Source organism: Spermophilus citellus (genome assembly GCF_964194105.1).
Source record: "Spermophilus citellus genome assembly, chromosome: 6".
Lineage (NCBI taxonomy): Eukaryota > Metazoa > Chordata > Mammalia > Rodentia > Sciuridae > Spermophilus > Spermophilus citellus.
The window spans coordinates 27,500,066-27,518,539 of NC_138187.1; the positions used below are offsets into that span (position 1 = coordinate 27,500,066).

The window sequence follows — 18,474 nt, forward strand, 5'->3', positions numbered from 1 at the left end:
CCAGGCCTGGTCCTAGGCTGGGCGGCAGGTGGGCCCAGGAGCTTCCCAGGGAACCGAGTGGGCTGCAGGTCTAGGCCCCCAGAGGGCCAGCCAGTCACCCCTCCCAGCACAGGGCAGCAGGCTGAGCCAGGGGACCCAGCTCCCGCAGGGGACCTCCTACCCTGCCCAGGCACAGCTGGAGGGCCCTGGGCCATCAGGAGGGGTGTGGCTCCCTGGGCCTGCCCCCCAGGTGGGGAGGCCACCCCTGGGCAGACAGCCCTCCCGGGTCAGGTTTCCCCCCGTTATTTAAAGCTGGCTCCTGGCAGGCAGGGGCAGCCGCCTGGTGACCAGGATGAGCCCTGGCGGCCCTGCCCGGGCCCGCGTGCCCATGGCAACCGGCGTCCTGGCCTTGGAGACAGGCTCCAGGCTGCCTGCGCAGGGCCTCCCGGGCGGGCGGGTGCAGCTCCTGTCAGGGGCACTGGCTGGGGAAAGGACAAACCCAAGTCCCCGCTGAGGGGTCCTCAGGTCAGGCCCACGGACAGACAAGTCCCCACAGCCACCGCCTCTGCCACAGTAGGGTGATTCGCACAGCCAGCGGTGGTCGCCCGGGGGCCCTCCAAGCACTTCACCCCCAGTAGGACGCCTCCTCCAGGGACAGTCAGTGGTGACGCTCCCAGGGCGGGGGAGGGCAGCCAGGCAGGCTGCACTAGGGGACGTCCCAACAGGATGCCACGGCCTCGGAGGACGCCTCCCGGCCCCGTAGCACCCACCTCTCCTGGACGCCAATGCTGAGCAAGGCTCTGAAGGGGTGCCAAGTGCCCGGCTGCCCAGGAAACCCGACCGCCAGCCTGGGCCGCCCACGTGTCGCGGTCAGGCAGAGCAGGGCAGCGGCCTTGGCTAGAGGCTCAGGAGTGGGCGAGGTGGCCCAGGACTGGTGGGCGAGGGCAAGCCAGCTTTAGGGCACAAGTGGGGCTGGCCTGCACTCACAGGCAGTGGGCTGGGAAGGAAGAGTGGAGACCCGGTGGGTGGGGGGACCCTCTGGGACCTGTGCACAAAAGGGCTGGAGGCTTGGGGGGGTCTGGGCTGGAGGGAGGAGCTCTGAGACGTGGGGTACAGCAGAGGCCCTGATGTGGATGACCCTGCCCGGGAGGCTGGAGATGGAGAACTCAGGGAACTGAGGCCAAGAAGACACAGGAGACCACAGGGAGGTGGGACTGGGGGTGGCAGGGAGGCAGATCAGAGGGCATCAGGATGGGCGGGGGACAGAGCTCAGCTGGGAGAGCGCTGGCCTTGCATGCACAAGGCCCTGGTTCGATCCCTAGCACCAAAACAGCAGAGGGCATTAGGAGGGTGGCCGGGGCAGTGGAGGTGGAGCTGCGGGGTCTGGGGAGCAGGGTAAGGGCGCAGAGCAACCTCCCAGAGGCCCCTGAGCAAGCGGGACTGCATGGGGACAGCTGGCCCTGGGCTGCGGGCCGGGCTCCTGGGTCCTGCAAAAGGTCCCCTGCCCGAGGCCAGGACTCCCTGTCTCTCCCCCTTCTCACAGGCCCAGACACTGCGCCACAGAGCCCCTCAGCCACCCTAGGAGGATCACCAAGGGTCCCCAACCACAGAGAGCTCTGCATTCGTCCCGTCTGCTGGGGAGGTGCTATGGTCAGATCTGCAATGTCCCCTCAGGCTCATGGGCTGAAGGCTCGATCCCCAATATGACCATGTTCAGAGATGAGGCGTTGGGAAATGCCGGACCAGGAGGGCTCCGACGGTCGGTGGGTTAACCCATTAGAAGGGCTAACACTCTGCCCTGCGGGAGGTGCGGGAGCTGCAGGCAGGTAGGGCCAGGGGAGGCACGTCCTGGGGACTATATCCATCTCCACTCCCTCCTTGGGTTCTTCCCAGCCGCCACCAGCTGCCCACCTTTCTCCACCTGGGCCTCTGCCGTGATGGTCTGGTCACCTCAGGCCACAGAGCCATGGCGCTGGCCGACCGTGGACCGGACCCTCAACCTGTGCGCCTACACAATCTTGCCCTCTGAGCTGTTCACCACAGGCACTGTCACAGAGGGGAGGCTGGCACAGAAGGTGGCGTGGAGGTCAGACACAAAGGCCCAGTCCGGGCGGTGACCTCGCCTCCCTACCCGGGAGCAGTGCCCCCAGCCCGGGGAGCTCCCGGCAATGCCTGGTCTGCAGTAGGCCCTCTGTCACGCGCCTTCAGGACGAGGCCACAGTGGGAGTGAGGCCACCGCAGTGATTCTGGGTGGTGCCAACATCACGAACAAACTGTGACGTCACTGGACAGCACGACTTCATGGGGCCACCACCATGTATATAGCCGGTCAACTAGAATGTCACGTGGCGCGCAGCTGAGCATGTGAGCGGGTCCAAGAGCAGACACAGGAGGAAGCGGGCCAAGCCCCAGCACCCCTGGTCCCCACCCTGAAGGCAGGACCAGGGAGACACAGGCTCAAGTGCACCTGCTCTCAGGAGCTGGTCACCCAGGGAGACACTCAGGCCCTCCCTGCCTCACAGCCCTGGGGCCCAAGGGTGCCAGTGGCTGGGGTGATCCCTGCACAGGGAGGAAAAGCGCCCCTTATGGAAGTGGCAGTGACAACTGCGTCACCTGACGTCACCTGCTAAGCTGCACCTACCCAGGGACTGCCTGGACATGGGCTCTCCTGTCCCCTCCAACAACACATCTGTCCCCAGATGTGGCAGGCTGGCAATGGGCCAGCAGCGAGCTGTGGCACCTGGTGCCAGGTGCTGCCTGGCCCTGTGCTATAGGGACATGTATTTGCTTTTAGCTTCTGTGGAGCTGGGGACAGGAGGGCCTCGAGGGTGCTGGGCCAGCTGGGCCACCGAGCTGGTGCTGTGGCACAGGCTGGAGCCAGGTGAGCAGTGGGGAGGGGCCAAGGGGGCAGCCCAGCGCCAGGCGAGGCCCCGGGGATCTCCCGGGACCCCACGCACACGCCAGACGTCAACACTCCTCCTCAGAAGACCCAGGCTGAGCAGCGCCAGGCCCCTCTTGTCAGGAAACGCTGGGCCGTGCGAGCCAGAGCTGGGTGATCTAACCCCGGGGCGCTGGCTCCTGCCCCACCCACCCAGCTGGCCTCTGCCCAAGCCTCCCTGCCCTCCACCCACCACAGCCTCCCAGCAGACTCGGTGGGGGGAGCGGTGCCAGGAGGGGCCGGGCCAGGCTGGGCTGAGGCAGGCCTGGCTTCCAGCTCCAGACGCCCCCTCAGGCACAGCCAGACGCTGGCCCCGCTGGCCTCAGTTTCCCCACGTGTGAAATGAGAACTTGGGCTGGGAGTCATCCAAAGGCCTCCGCAGCCTCTGCCCCAGCTGGGAGGACCACCTGACACCCACACCGCATCCAGCCTCCTGCCCGTCCCCGCCCCCCAGATTCTACGGTCACTCTGGGCCTCCAGCCATCCTCTCTCTGCAGTCAACAGGTCCAGCCTCAGCCAAGAACACTGGTGCACACCTGTAATCCCTCCAACTTGGGAGGCTGAGGCAGGAGTGTCGCGAGTTCAAAGCCAGCCTCAGAAACTAGGGAGGCCCTGAGCAACTCAGCGAGAACCTGTCTCAAAATATAAAAAAAGGGCGGGGGTGTGGCTCAGTGGTTAAGCGCCCCTGGGGTCAATCCTCGGTACCAAAAAATAAATGACACAGGTTCAGCCTCTCCTCAAATGCCCTCCTGCACCCCGTCCTCTTCATTTCCACCAGGCACTCCCCAAGCCTGCCCTGAGCCCCTGCCCCTGCGCCCTGCACCCTATGGGATGCCAGGGACCCTAACTAAGTGCAAGCCCTTTCTCTGCCTCTGCTTCACCTGCACCTAGAACCGGGGCAGATCAGGACGGGACCCTGACCTGGGAGAGGAGGAGCTGAATGACACCTGGTCACCCACAGCGTCATCCACTGCTCACGGGGACCAGAGCTCGGGAAGGATGGAGGACTGGATTCAAAGGCCAGATGGAGGTTCAGGAGGGAAAACAGGAGCAGGGCACAGGGCAGGGGAGCAGGGTGCAGTGCGAAGGAATCTCAGCAGCTTCTGGGCAGGTTCCTGGGGGCCAGGCCAGGCCAGGCGCTGATGGGTGAAAAGTCACTCCTACTGTCTGCATGGGGTGTGGCCCGAATCACCTGTGCTGGATGGAGGCCTGGTCCCAAAAGAGTGGGGGTGGGACCCTCAGGAGGTGGGGCCGGCAGGAGGTCCCTGGGTCCCCGGGGGCAAGCCCTGGGTGGGATTTATGCTGAGTTAGCTCTCAGGAGGGCAGGTTGTCATGGAGGAAGGAAGGCTGGCCCCTCCTTGCTCCCACAGGATCTCTCCCGCTCACACACACTCCTGCCATGACTTCAGCCACCACACTGTGACACAACCAAGGGGCCCTCACCAAACACCAGCACTATGCTCTTGAACCTCCCAAACCGTGACCTCAGTGAACCTCTTTTCTTTATACACCACCCAGTCTCAGATACTTTGTTATAGCATCAGAAAATACAACCGTCTCCTATCATCCACCCCCTTCTCTGGGGCCGGGCAGGACTCTCACCAGCCCACACATTCACACACACTTACAGGCGGGCACACCAAAGCCCAGAGATTGGGCGACCTGCATCTGTGCTGCCCGGCTCCCGAGCAGGCTCTCCTCCCACACACTGGAGTGGAGACAGGTTTGGGCAGATGTCCATCCCCTGGGACCTGCCCATCTCGCCTGCTCACAAACACCGCAGCCCGTTCCCAACAGGCCCCGAGCCCAGGCGCTCCCTTCACACACACTCAGTACCCACTGCAGACCCACTGAGGGCCACCAGGCCAGGGAGCCCCCAGGTGAAGTGCATGGAGGGCAGCTCACACCATCTGGCTTTATAGGGGGACATGCGTGCCCACACAGGCTCCGCGCGTCCCTCCGCTGACGCATCTCTCACACCTGAGGCACCCCGGAGGGGACGGGGATGGGTCCTGCAAGCTAGCCCACAGCTGGACGGCTGAGGCCCAGCAGGCAGGCGGCCAGCCCACAGGGACACTGAGAGCTGTCCCTGACACCAAGGGCGGGCAGCCGCTCACCAACTGTCACCTGGAGAACCCCCAGGGGCCAGGCCCCTGGGCCCTGGGGTAAAGCTGCTCTCCCCTTTCCAGGGCTGTGTGAGGCCAGGCCTCCTGCTTGCCCTCTCTGGACCCCAGGCTTCAACTCTGGGAAAGACACTGACGAGGCTCTGCCCCTCCCTCACAGAGCAGAGGGGAGGGGAGCCAGGCCCTGGTGCAGGGGGCTGACCACTGCCTGTCTGTGCACCCCTTCACTGAAGGACAGGCCCATCAGGGCCTGGGACTACTTCCTGGACACCACGGTCACATCGAGGCAGTAGGGTCAGCATCAGCAGGTGCTATGCTCAGGCAACAGGCATAAATGGAGGTGTGGAAGCTCAGAATGTCTGAGTGACTTGCCCAAGGTCACACAGCAGGAAGAGTTGGGGCAGCTTCAAACCAAGTCTGCTGGGACCCAGAGTAGGCATACTCCTGGTCCCCGGTGTCCCCTAAACAGAGCCTCAGCACAGTGCCCCATCAGCCCCTCCATCCGGCCCACTGCCCACGCTGGCCTGGTCCACAGGAGACCTGAGCGGCCCCACCTTGGGCTGCTCCGAGCACATCGTCCCGCCTCCCGGGCTGAAGGGTGAGGGCCTGGCCCCAGGTTGTAGGGAAACCCAGAGGAGAGACTTCTGGAGGCCTGGTGGGCCCTGGACACCAGCAGGGACCCCACAGGTATGGAGGTGACACCCAGTCTGAAGTGGGCTATGCAGCAGAAGTGTCCCGCACTGCCAAGGTCACAGGCTTTCCTGGATCTAGGGTGGGTCACGGAGGCAGGAGAGGTCCCAGAATGGGCTGTCCATGACCGAGATCCCAGGCTCTGGGTCACTCAGGGCACCCCTGCTTTACCAACCCCGGGGCACAGAAGGGAGTGAGCGGTCACTGTCCCCACCCAACAGGGAGCCCTGAGCTGAGCCATGCGCACCTTCCACCCCACACCCAGTGCCCCGGAAATCCCCAGTGCCCTCGGCAGCCCCTCCAGGGGGGACGCGACCCAGGGGTGCATGGAGATGCAGGACCCTGAGGGGACAGCACCAAGACTCGCACTTCCCAGCGGTCAGCCTCACCCAGCAGACCCTGAGGATCCTGCCTGCTGGGCTCCACTGGACAAGAGACAGGGCTGGAGGGACCTGGGGCTCTAAAGAGCAGAATCAGGAACTGGGCGCGGTGGCCCAGACCTGGCTTGGGAGGCTGAGACAGGAGGATCCTGAGTTCAAAGCCAGCCTCAGCAACAGCGAGGGGCTAAGCGACTCAGTGAGACCCGGTCTCTAAATAAAATACAAAAATAGGGCTGGGGACGTGGCTCAGTGGTCGAGGGCCCCTGAGGTCAATCCCTGGTACCAAAAAAAAAAAAAAAAAAAAAAAACCGAGCAGAAGCGGTGCCACGTTGCCAAGCCTGTCTGGGGACGAGAACCGGCCACACTCCACAGTGGTGTCATCACACTCTCGTCCTCTCCTCCCTCAGGGCATCTCGGAAGCTCTGTCACTGACTGCACCCCTGTCCCTGTCCAGTCACCACAGTCTGCTCCAGAACCTGCCAGGAGCTGTTCCGCTGCCACGGGCCCCTCCCGCCTCCTGAGGACCAGGCGGCACCTGCAGGAGCACAAGGAGCCCATGCCTGAGCCCCCGCAGGGCTCTGCAAGTCGAGTGTCCCAGCCCCAGGCCTTGGTTTCCACATCGGAAAAAGACAAGAGACCAACATGTCCTGGGGTCCCTTCCAACTCGACCACTCCTGGCTGAAAAGCACAGAGCAAGCTGGGCGCGGTGGCCCGCCTGAGGATCCCAGCTATTCAGGAGGCTGAGGAGGAGGACGCTGAGCCCAGGAGATGGAGGCCAGCCTACGCAACACAGTGAGACCCTGTCTCTAAATAAATAAATAATATTTTAATGCGACTATATCTTAATTAAGAATACTAGTAAATAGGCAAGGTGGGTATGGTGGCACACACCTGCAATCCCAGCAGCTCAGGAGGCTGAGGCAGGAGGACTGCAAGTTTGAGGCCAACCTCAGCCACTCAGGCCCTAAACAACTTAGCAAGGCCCTGTCTCAAAAAATAAAAAAGGCTAGCTATGTGGCTCAATGGTTAAGTGCCCCTGGGTTCAATTCCCTGTACCAAAACAGAAAGAAAGTTGAAAATAGAATACCTAATTTGAGGCCAGGCATGGTGGCGCACGCCTGTGATCCTAGTGGCTTGGGAGGCTGAGGTAGGAGGATCACGAGCTCAAAGCCAGCCTCAGCAAAAGCGAGGTGCTAAGCAATTCAGTGAGAACCTGTCTCTAAATAAATACAAAATAGGGCTGGGGGTGTGGCTCAATGGTGATGTGCCTCTGAGTCTAATCCTCAGTGTCCCCCTGCCAAAAAGAAAAGAATCTGCTAATTTGAAAATGCATTTAGTCAGGTGTGCTGGTGCATGTGCCTATAATCCCAGCAACTCAGGAGACTGAGGCAGGAGGATCCAGGTTCCAGGCCAGCCTGGGCAACTTAATAAGACCTTGACTCAAAAAAATATTTTTGGGGTTACCAGGGATAGAACCCAGGGACATGCAACCACTAAACCACACCCCCAGCCCTTTTTATTTTAAGATAGGGTCTCACTAAGTTGCTAGAGCCTTGCTAAATAGCTGAGGCTGTACTTCAACTTGTGATCCTCCTGCCTCAGCCTCCTGAGTTGCTGGGATTACAGGCAAGTACCACCCACACCCCCTGACCCTGTCTCAAACTAAAAGTATTTAAAAGAAAAAAAAAGGAAGCTGTAGCTTGGTGGTAGGCGCCCCCAGGTTCAAGTCCCAGTACTGGACATGCACGCACACAATGTGACAGGGTAGAGACTCAAGTCCCTGAAGACACTGCTGAGCCCCATACCAGCTGCCCACCCCTGGGCTTTTCTTGCAATGAGTAAACTCCTCTGCCCCAACCTCTGCATAGGCCTGCTATTACCTATGGCAATGCACCCCCCACTGACCGTGGACCATCCCCCGGGGCCACCCCGCAGGGCTGGAAGGGACTCTGAAAACCAGGGGACTCAGCCAAGCCAAGTTTCCCCGAACCGTGGTCGGTGGCCCCTGGACCCGCACCCGCTGCGCACATCAGGTGTGGGGCTCAGGCCGAGGCTCGGCTTCCCACAGGCCACCCACCAGCTGCTCCTCACGGAGGGGACCTGAGTTGGGCTGTACCCGGCTCAGGGAGTCACAGAGCCACTGCCCCCATCTGATGTCCTGAGTGCCACAGCCAGGCTGGCTGGGCAGCCCCGGGGGACGAGGTGAGATGGCAAGGGCTGGAATGGAGGGACCCCCACCAAAGTCCCTCGTGACCTTGCTTCTGACTCCTGGACGTTCCTCCAGGACCAGGAGGGGATGCAGGGGGGACAGCGCTGGGGACCTTACCCACGGGAGGCCACAGCTCTGCCCGTAAAGGTGACAGGACAAGCATGGCCGGGGGTGCCTACAGCTGGGGGTGCGGCCTGGAGCAAGCACGGGCTGGGGACACTTTCCAGCACTCAGGGACATCCAAGCTGAGGTCTGCAGCAGGAATCAGCCCCGCTGATGGCACAGGACGTCACACAGGGAAAAGCCACGGGGCTGGGATGTGGCTGGCAGAGTGGCCTGTCACACGGGGAACCCAGGAGAGGTCACAGCGGGGCCCAAGCTGGCTGTGCAGAGGGAGGGTGCAAGACCACCCCACGAGGCCACCCTGGGAAGCTTCTCCCAGAGCTGGGGGAGCCGGTGCCGCCTGGCAGGGAGGCCCCCACCCGGCCAGCGCCACCCCCTAGCTGGTCCCAGGGAACCTCCTGTCACTCCTGAGCATGGTGCTCGCAGCACATGCACCCCGTCTCTGGCTCCCTGTCCCCACTGTCACCCCCCAGGTGCCCACCCCCACCTGCTTCCGCTCCCTAAGTCACCCCAGTGCTCCTTGGAAAGCCAGCTCTCGGGGACATCTACACGGAGAGGGAGTCGCCAGCCCCCAACACCAGCCCAGGGGGAGCACGGCTCGAGGTAGAGCCTGCGCCATGCCCAGGTGCCAGCCCTGCACCAAGGACCAAAGCAAAACAAAACCAAAACCAGCCTTGTCCCACTGCCTGGCAGTGCCAGCCCTGGACAGACACTGGCACCCAGTCCAGCGCCGGGGCGAGGGTCGGACAGCTCTCCCTGCAGAAGCAGGACCAGGCCCAGCCCCGCCATGGCTCACAGGTGACAGGCAATCGCAGAACGGGAACCAGGTGCCCAGCTTCCTTCTGGGCGGGAGTGGAGGCTCCTGAAGGGCTGGCCTCTGAGGTCATCATGTGACAAGTTGAGAAAATGCGCTTAGCTGGGACGGTGGCCAGCTTCTCCCAGCGAAACACGGCGAGCCTCCCAAGTCCCGTGCCACACAGCAGAGCTAACTTTGATGGCTCCCTGAGGCTCAGAGAGGTGAAGTCACTTGCCCGAGGCCACAGAGCAGGCCAGTGGTCAGGCTGGGACTTGAAGTCCCATCCGCCTGCCTTCAAAGGCACTGGTGTCTCCACCGCCCCCCACTGTGAAGTGGGGAGCCCTGCAGCACTGCCGGGGAGAGCCCTGGCCTAACCCAGGGCAGCCAAGACCTCTCAGAGCATCTCCCGCACAGCCACCCGGGGCCTGGACCGAGATCCAACGGGGAGGATGTGGTCTGCCCACCTGCCCGGGCCACACCCCGCTGGCAGCCAGGATGCTCTGGGGAACCAGGGCCGCCCCCTCCTTCCCAGAGGCCCTGCCTCCCTCCCAGCCGGGCCTCACCCTGGAGCCACCACACCTGAAAAACCAGCTCCTAGGTAAACAAAGCCCCAGCAGGCCCCGCACAGGACCACCCTGGAGCTGGGTGGGTGGGTGAGCAGGCAGGGTCCCATGTGCTCCAGGCCGCCACCCAGGAGCACCCAGGCCCCACGCACCCGCCTGGCAGACCAGAGTCTCTCCAAGCCTCCCGCTGAGTGTCGGTGCCCGGGTGGGTCCCAGGAGGCCAGGCTCTGAGAAGACACAGGGGCGGGGGCGACGTGGGACACAGGGCTATGGTGCCGCTGGGGCCGCCCTGACTCATTGGGAAAGGCCAAGTCCACTTCCTCAGGCCCAAAGTTCAAACCCCCAAGTCTCGGGGCTGGTGCAACTCAGGGCAGAGCACCCGCCTGCCCACCCCAGCTCCATCCCCAGGACCCCGAAAGCCTACACTCTAAGACACCATGACAGCCACCCAGGGGACGGTCTTATGAAGCCAGACACCCGTGGTTTGCCAGAGGGAGACGGACAGCTCTGGTTGGGTCCCCACTGGTGATGCGTACCCAGCCACCCCGCACAGACCCACGACCAGCTGCCACCTCCATTTTCTAGATGGAGAATCTGAGCCCCTGCGGATTCGGCAGGTGCCACATCACACGCAGCCAACCCGTGCAGGCTTGAAGTGGCCCTACGAGGGGCTTCTGGGAGCTGCCCACACACAGGCTCGTGGGGACAGCCACTGTTCCTGCAGGGCCACCACGGGCAGCAGCAGATCCCAAATGTTTTGTTAACCAAAATTTCACCTGGAGTGCTCTCAGGCGGCTCCTGCGAACACGGTCCTAATTGGCACAAAGGGACCCGGGAAGCTGGAGCCCCACGAGGCTCTCTGGTCACCCACGGGCTTAAATTCTCCCAGCTGGGGTTCACGGTGGCCCCACAAACCAAGAGTTCTCTTCCCCGTCTAAAGATGCACAAACCGGGGGCCATGCCTATAATCCCAATGGCTGGGGAGGCTGAGGCTGGAGAATCACGAGTTCAAAGCCAGCCTCAGAAACCCATGGAGGCCCTAAGCAACTCACCCTGGGGTTGTGGGGGTAAACGCCCCTGGGTTCTATCCCTGGCACACACACAAAACATGAATGGGGGGTGAGGAGTTAGCCCACCCAAGGTGACCGTGCTCCTGCCGAGGGGCAGCCTCCCATCTCCCCAGCCTCCGCCCCACTCTGGAAGCAGCACAGAATCCCCAGCTGCACAGCTGCAGGTGCAGGGACCAGAAGCAGGCCAGGGACCCCTGCCTGGGGCAGGGCACAGAGGTGGGCAAGACATCACAGGGCCCTGCCAGCTCCCCGCCTGGCTCCGCCCCCGCCCTCCAGCTGTCCCGGCCCCACAGCATCCATTGTTCCAGAGCCCACCTGGACTTCGGAGGCTCCGGGGCGAGGAGGCAGCAGGAAGCTGTAATTTCATCGCGGGGCTTGAGGTATGAGTCACCAGAGACGCCGGATGAAATTCCAGCTCTGAGGACCGAGGTGTGCAGCCCTCCTGGCGCAGGGTCAGCTCCCGACAGGGGCTAAGGGTGGGTGCAGGCCGAGGGCTGCCCCCCAGATGGCCCCGCCGTGGAAATGAGGAAGGGGCACCCCTCCTCCTGGGTGGTCCCAGGGGCACAGGGCTCAGTCGGCCCGTCTGCTGGGTTTTCACCTAGAGGACAGCGGAGCTGCCTCGCCCCAGACCGGAACAGAACCAGGACCCCATAGAGCCACTGCCAGGGAAGGCGACGGCCAGGAAGAAGCCAGCCTCCGGGGCCACGTCTGTGATCCCACGTCTATGACACTGGAAATGCAAAACTAGAGGCAGAAGCCACAGAGGAGCAGCGGCAGGGCCTGGGCCAGGGAGGGGACTGACTGCAAAGGGGTCACCAGGCACAGGGGGCGGGGCAGCTGGCAGGCTGTCCCTCAGACCTCCACGACAGACAGACCCAACCACAACCGAATGAGGACACGCTCCCAGCGAGACCCAGACCTGGTGCCCTGCAGGTGCCTCACCGGCTGGAGGAGTGACAGGCAGGTGACAGACAGACAGACTCCCTTTTCCTGTGGTTCTGTCCATAGTAAGAAAATACAGCCTGACCCCGCCCCCAGCAAACAGGCCTAACCTCATGCTGCCCTCTAGAAGTTTCCAGAAGGGGTTCCGGCAGGAGAGTGTGGGAGGGGAAAGGCCCACACTGCCCCCAGCTGCTGGCTCCCCTCCCCGCTGAGCACTCAGCACGGCCACTCAGCACCCTGGAGCTACCCAGTACCCAGCACCCAGCCACAACCTGCCACCTGTGGTTTCCCACCCTGGCTGCACTCCAGCCCTGCTCTGAGGTGACCCACACACCCAAGCTGCCTGGGCCGGGCAAGTCGGGAAGCACCATCTCCACTTTTAATCCAAGCAAACTGTCCAGACTGAGGTAGAGGTGACAAGTAACATGGAGGGATGCTGCCAACTCCCGGTGACCACCTGCCACAATGTGGAAGTCCCACCAAACTCACGCTGAAATGTGACCCCACTCTGACCCTCTAAGAGGTGAGGGCATGAGGGTAGGCCCTGGGCCGGCATTAGTGACTTCATAAGAAGAGGAACAGACCTGGGGAGCTGGCTTGCTGTCACCACATGACCTGCCGAGCCACCTCTGGACTCTGTAGAGTCCCCAGCAGATGCAACCCTCTGTCCTGGACCTGGGTAAACCTTCATTCTTTAACAAGGCCTCGCCTGCAGCATCCAGTTACAGCAACAGCAAAGGTACTAAGACAATTCACCAGAGGGGACAGGCCCCAAATGCAGACCACCCCAGAAGCAGGATCTCCCCACCTTTGAATGGTAGGTGCAGAGAAACCATCTGCTAGTACTCGGACTTCGGCTTTTGCAAATCTTGATGGAAAGTCATAATTTGGATTCTAACAGGGTATTTCTGGATACTTCCCTCCTCCCATCATCTCTCTCTTTCTCTCTCTCTCTTTGGTACTAGCGGTTGAACCCAGGAAGGCACTACCATTGAGCTACAGCCCAAGTCCTTCTAATTTTTTAACTTTGAGACAGGCTCTAAATGGCTGAGGCTGGCCTTGAACCTGTGATCCTCCTACCTCAGCCTCCTAAATCGCTGGGATTATGGGTGAGCGCCACTGTGCCCAGCCCACCATTTCCTAATATGCTGTTAGGACCACATTGGCACAGAAGCCCCTGAAACAAGGGATTCCCAGGCTGGGGATCCCTAAGAGCACCAGAGACTATCCACACTTCACCCTCCAGGTCACCCAGGCCTAACGTGGGCCCTTGGGTCACAGACTGGAGAAAACCCCAGGAAGTTAGGTGGACCACGGATCAGGCAGCTGGTGACAGAACGTCCCCAGAGCCTCAGGGGGAGCCCAGACCCCAACTCCAGGCCCAGCTACACCCCAGGGCAGAGGACTTCCGGCCCAGTAAGAACCAGATGATGAGTTCTTGGTATAAGTCCGTCTCCAGTGCTGCATTATCTGTTGCTTACGGAAATCCAAATTTAACCGAGCGTCCTGGACTTTGTCTGCTAAACCAGGCAAGGCGAAGCAGGTGGTCCTGAAGGAGGGCAACAGGTGGGCACACAAATAGCTCCAGGTCATCGGCCCAGGCCAGGGTCACGAGCAGGGTGTTGGGAAGGAGGCTCTGCTCAAGACAGCCCTGAGTCGCCCCAAGCCCGTGTGGGGATCCAGCGCAACCTCGCCGCTAACTCACCTCCACGTGGAACTGTGTCCACTTGATGCTCTGAACACAGCCCTTGCTGCTCGGCCACTGTGACTTACTTTTCAAGTGGACATGTCTCTCCTCCTCTCCCTGTTCCTCCCTAACCTCTCCCTCCCCGATCTCAGGGGCGACAGGTCACCTTCCTCCCCATCCTAGGCAGAGCTCTCTGTCCTGAGCACCATCCACCAGGGGAATGAAGCCATCCAGTCTTGGGGACGGCACCAGAAGGTCTCAGAAATGACCATCTCCCAAACTAACAAGTGAATTACGACTCAGAGGACGCAGGGAGTGTAGCCTTTGAGTCACCTCTTTAAAAACCCTGTTCCCGGTGATGGGCAGAATCCCAGCCTTTGGGACAGGAGTCCCTGTACTCCTCCTCTGCCAGCAAAGCTATAAGCCTTGTTTTTCTTTTTCTCAAAACAGTGTCCTCGTTATTGGATTTGCGTGGGGGACAAGGACCCAGCTTTCAGCAACACACGAGCCGGTGCTGAGCCCCTCACTGTTCTCAGCCAGGTCTGACATAACTGAGTGGCTACCCCCGTCAGATGTCCCTGAGATGGAGGACCTGGGCACCTGGTGGGGGGCAAGGCAGGCCGAGGTCCCCCCACCCTGCTCAGGCCTGGACCATCCTCCACATCCTCGAAGCCAGGGAACCTAAGAGCCCATCAGGTCAGAGGGAAGGGAAGGGGACTGAGGCCAGGTCAGTCCTGCAGGAGGGGCGGGGTCCAAAGAGCAGGCCAAGGAGGGAGACACAGACGGGCTGCAGCACCCTCCACCCACCTGGCCCTCCCTCCGCCACACCCCATGCTGCGCAGACAACCAGGCTGGGAATCGCTCCAAGAAAGCAGTGGGGTCCAGACCACTCCAGGCCCGGCCAGGGCACGACCCGCTCCCCCAGACCACTGGAAGGATTCCAGGAGGCTGGCCCTCCTGCTCCACCAGGAACCTTGACACCTACACCCAGAAGCCTCCAACGTCCCCTGTCGCCGACCACAGGCCACATCCCACTTTCTCCTGGCCAGCTGTGTTCATGTCCCCCCACCTCAGCTCCAAGGTCCTGCTGGGAATTTCCTTCCCTTGTCCCACGGGTCCCACTCCCTCCCAGAAGCCCCTCAGTAAACTGAACCCGACTGGGCATGGGGCCCACACCCCCACCAGGGGCCAGCTCTGCTCCCAGGTGTTTGTGAATGAACCCAGCAGGTCCTGCTCCCTGGGTGGCCCTAGGGCCTCTGCAGGGCCCAAGGAGCGGGCTAGTCCCCAAGAACTTGTCTGTGTTACTGGCTGCCCAGGGACAGCAGAGTAAGAACAGAGAGGGGCAGGATGGAGGAGGTGCGGGGGGCACAGCCTCAGGCTAAGGTTCTGGGCGAGACAGTGGGCGACGGGGAGAGAGAAAGTGGCCCCCAGTCCCAGGGAGCGGAAGCTCCTGTGGTGAGGACCCTGCCGCAGAGATGAGAACCCAGGAAGGCAGCAGAGTCCAGGCAGCAGGACGTCATCCATTCCTTCCTCATGGGGCCGTCCAACAGGTGGCTGAGGACCAGACCTCCTCTCCTGCCTGCACCCGGCGCCACCAGGACAGACGTGAGATCCTAGTGAGATCCATGTTGGGACAGCCTTACTGATGCCTCCACCTGAGCCAGTGGGACCATTTAAGGAAGCCCCCAGCCCCTTCGAAGGGTGGGAGAGCCCCGGAGGTTGAGGACCCTGGGAGAGGGCGGCAGTGTGTGTGGAGGCCAGGCTGGGAGGGCGAGGCCGGCAGGGTCCAACAGGCAGGCCAAAGATGGAGCCAGTGGGCAGAGAGAGCCACGCAGGACAAGGGTGACTGGGAGTCCAGACACAAATCCCCCCAAGCTGTCACCCACCACATCATGGAGACACAGCTGGGGCCTCGACAACCGAGCTGTCACCAAACCTGTTACCCACCCAGCCCTGCAAGCCCTGGCCTCTGCAGAGACTGCAGGATGGCCACCCCCCCAGACCCCCTCCAGTGTCCCTGCACCTCCCTGGCGGCTTTCAGGCGCCAAAGCTGTGTCAGAGGCTCCTGGGCTCCCAGGAGACCCCCCCCACAGGAACAGATGAAATAATTTGTGATGAACACACTGCAAATACTCGGCCTTCTCCGCACCCAGACGACAGTCTATTAAGTAGGTTAAGCTCGCCCAGGAACACGCCGCTTGGGCAGGACCATTCTGCCATCTCCATCCCTAAGTTCTCCCATATTTCAAGTGAGGTGGAAGGAGCGAGGCTGAGTCCCAACCCTTCCTCATTTCCTCCAGCGGGTCCTCTGGGACCCTCGGAGTTGGAACTGATCATTTCTAGGTCATCCTTGGGGCAGATACAAAATGGGGTACGGGCGCAAGGTTCCCACGGCCCGGAAGCAGTTTTGGGGTTCTGGTACTGTCACCTCTGGGCCAGGCTGGTACCTGCTCAGAAGAGGCCAAAGTCAATCTCACACCCGGGGCCCAAACAGGTGATTCATGATGGCCCCCATTGTGGCTGCCCTGGTGACCAGCCCCTCCCCACCACCAGCCACCAGCCTCCCACCACTTCCTCCTGCTCCGAATAAATAATCGATGCCTGTGCCCTTTCCCGGTGGGAATGACGCTGCTGAAATAAATGGGCTGCTGCGAAGCACCTCCCAAGCCCCGAGGCCCCAGGCCACTGCCAAGGTCCCAGCAGCCCAGGCTACAGGGCAGCCAAACACACCAGGCAGGCGATGGCCGGAGGGGGCCAGGGTGGCAACGGCCGCCCTTCCCCTCTGCTCTGAGCAGTAAGAGAAGCCCCCACAAATCGCCCGCTCCTCTGGAAGCTGCCCTCCAGGCTCAGGGCATCCCCACACCATCTATCACACTCCCGCTGAGAGCCACGCTGCCCACATGCCCACAGGAAGACCCCCGAATGGCAAGCTCCCGTGCCTCAGCTGTGAGAGGGGCACTGGGCCAACAGGAGAAGTCTAGTCCTGGGAGCCAGGGTCACTGGGCCAGCCCACAGAGCCTGAGTCCCCTCCAGCTCTGCAGGAGGGCAGAAGTCTCAACTGCCAGACCCCCACTTGCCCTGGGCCCAGACCAGGGCCCGATCCTTGTCCCTGGCTGCTGGTGGCTATCAGGCCACCATTCCCAGGAGCTCAGGGTGGGGGTGGAGGGGCATCAGGCACCCTGGCGCCCCTCCTCCCCCTCCCCGCCCATGTGCAAGAACTCAGAGGCCACCCACAGACCCACTCCCCCAACTTGCGGCACTGGGCCCTTTGTGCCCCCCCCCACGGCACGGAGCCCTTTGTGCCCCCCCACACTGTCCTCTAAGTCTCCCCCACCCCCACCGGGTTCGGTGGCGCCACTCGGAAGGCCCCCTCCCCGGGACCCCCGAGGCCCCGCCGAGGCTCCGCCGCCCGCGGCAGCGCGCGCAGGGCGGGCCAGGCCGCGCGGGTGGGGGGCGCGGGCGCAGGACGGGGGACGGGGGGGGGGGCGGACCGCGGCCTTCCCAGCCCCCCATCCCGGCCGCCGCCCCCGCCCCGCGCCCCAGCCGCGGGCAGCCCACTGACCTCATTCGCCAACTGCGGCAGCCTGCGGGCGCCGGCCGGGCACCCCGCGCCGGAGGGCCGGGGGTGGCAGCGGGGCCCCGGCAGGTGGGGGCGGCCAGCCTCGCCTCCCCCGCCGAGGATAACCCGGTCACGTGCCCGCGCCCCCCGCGGACCCCGGCCCGCGGCACCTGGCGGGCGGAGGCCGATCGGGGCGCCCGCCCCCCGCCAAACTTTCTCCTACCTTGGAGGATCCCCAAGCGCTCGGCCCGCGGCGCCCCGGGCCCGGCCCGCGGCCAGGACTCAGCTCCCGCCGCCGAGAGCTCGGAGCGCGGAGGGCGCGGGCGGCCGGCCGGGGGCTGCGGGCCCCCACCCCCGGCGGCTGCGGCGGAGGGCGGGGCGCGGAGCCGAGAGCGGGCGCGGGAGGCTCTTTGTTCTGTAATCCCAGTAAGATTGCCAGCCATTCGCCCCGGCCCTAATCCCAGCCCCGCGCAACACCACCCTCCATTGGCTGCCATTTACATACGGGATTAGCCCGCCCGCTGCCGCCGCCCGCCCGCCGGGCACCGCGGGCAGCTCGGCTGCGCCCGCCCGCGCGGATTAGGACGACGCCGCCGGCCCGGTCGGCGGGTCAAGGTCACCGGCGGCGCCCGCGGCCCCCGGGACCGACCCCAGACCCCCGGGGCCGCCCCGCTGCTCCCTCTGGCCTCGCCCCGGGTATATTCCCAGGGCTGGGCCCTGGGCCCTCAGTCAGGCTTTGTCCCCCGGGATGTGCAGGAAGGCAGTGACATGCCCAAGGTCGCAGCAGATCCTAGTGGACTTCGGGTCTCACCTTGACCTTCGGATCCCCCATCCAGGCTTTCCCCTCCCCACCCACACCGGGGGGCCTACTGAACACGCCTCCCATCATCGCCCCAAAGCCTGTGTCCTAACTCATGGCCAGTGACCACGCAGCGACGCAGCGCCCCGGGGCCTGGCCATGCCTTTGCCGCAATAGGCCACTGTGGGGTCCCCAGCCCCAGAGTGCTCCTGGCCTAGGTGGAGTGGGCCACAGGTAGATGAGAAGCCACCAGGTCCTGTCAGAGCCCACAGGTGTACCCGCAGCCCTGAGGGCAGGGTGCTCCAGAACCCAGGTAGCTTAACCTGGGCTCAGCAGGCCTCCCCTGGCCAGCCCACAGCCCACAGCCCACCAGACTAACGGCTCCTGCAGGAGCCCAAGGCCCAGCCCAGAGGGGCCCTTGGGCCCACACAGAGCACCTGGGATGGGGAGTAAGACCACAGGTGCCAGGGACCCAGGGACAATTCCATGCAGCTCCCTGTGCAGCCCCTCTGACCCACCTCACACACTCCACATGGCCCTGGTTTGGCAGCACGAGTGAGTGAATTCAAACCCTGGCTCTTCCTCTCACCACCCCTGTGGCCTTGGCCAAGTGAGT

General features: G+C 63.1%; 1 protein-coding gene across 4 annotated transcripts in view; it reads right to left on the reverse strand.

Annotated features, from left to right (window-relative positions):
* The window catches only part of GTF2IRD1 (GTF2I repeat domain containing 1), an 82,603-nt gene extending 65,152 nt beyond the window's left edge, over positions 1 to 17,451 (reverse strand). For 2 of the 4 annotated variants that reach the window (XM_081299879.1, XM_081299878.1), the window contains exon 1: positions 17,283 to 17,451. The gene's annotated coding sequence lies outside the window, so the exon portion shown is untranslated. The remainder of the gene's footprint in view (positions 1 to 17,282) is intronic. The other 2 variants (XM_081299877.1, XM_081299876.1) reach the window with 1 other exon arrangement.
* Positions 17,452 to 18,474: the final 1,023 nt, after the last annotated feature.